We start from the raw sequence: 316 nt of genomic DNA on the forward strand, positions 1-316 counted from the left end.
TTAGTGTGTACAAATAACATGGAAAAAATAAATAAATAATTACCAGGGTAGCAAAAATTCATACAAGTGCCAAGGATGCTACAGCCTTTTTATCAAGGTAGAATTTCCAGAGTTTAATGAAATGTTTTTGTATAACATAGATAAATTAAGAAATGGAGCTAAATGCAGGTGTTATTCAAATCTTTATACTTCCGGCATATGTTTCGAAGAAAACATATGTCGTAAGTATAAAGATTTGAATAGCACCTGTGTTTAACTCTCTTTCTTTTTCTCTCTTTCTCTCTCTTTCTCTCTCTCTCTCTCTCTCTCTCTCTCT

At 32.0% G+C, this 316-nt stretch overlaps 1 protein-coding gene across 1 annotated transcript in view; it reads left to right on the top strand.

The window, feature by feature from the left end:
- LOC106870293 (ATPase family AAA domain-containing protein 5) overlaps positions 1 to 316 on the top strand; it is a 79,064-nt gene that overhangs the window by 56,932 nt on the left and 21,816 nt on the right. The gene's annotated exons all lie outside the window — the stretch shown is intronic.

Source organism: Octopus bimaculoides, chromosome 21 (assembly GCF_001194135.2).
Source record: "Octopus bimaculoides isolate UCB-OBI-ISO-001 chromosome 21, ASM119413v2, whole genome shotgun sequence".
NCBI classification, from domain to species: Eukaryota; Metazoa; Mollusca; class Cephalopoda; order Octopoda; family Octopodidae; genus Octopus; species Octopus bimaculoides.